The sequence below is a fragment of the Montipora foliosa genome, chromosome 7 (assembly GCF_036669935.1).
Source record: "Montipora foliosa isolate CH-2021 chromosome 7, ASM3666993v2, whole genome shotgun sequence".
NCBI lineage: Eukaryota > Metazoa > Cnidaria > Anthozoa > Scleractinia > Acroporidae > Montipora > Montipora foliosa.
In genome coordinates, this window is record NC_090875.1 from 24,803,866 (window position 1) to 24,804,143 (window position 278).

The following is a 278-nucleotide window of genomic DNA, read 5'->3' on the forward strand; positions in this document are numbered from 1 at the left end:
CGTCTTGAACTCTCAGTCAATTAGTCTGATTTCATGGCATATTGATCATTCAGGGACATTAATATCTCCCTCCACGTTTGCTTTTATTTGTTCAAGTTGCGAATAGCCTTTGAACTGGATACATGAGAAGGTTTTGAAGTAAGTTGACATTGGCCGAACAAAAAGGGTGCTTGTTGTTTTCTTAAGGGGACTATTTTACAGAACTTCTACTTTTTTTGCGAAACCTGCAGAAAGCATGTCTTACTCCTGGCTAAAACATTCGTTGATATGCAAGAAGA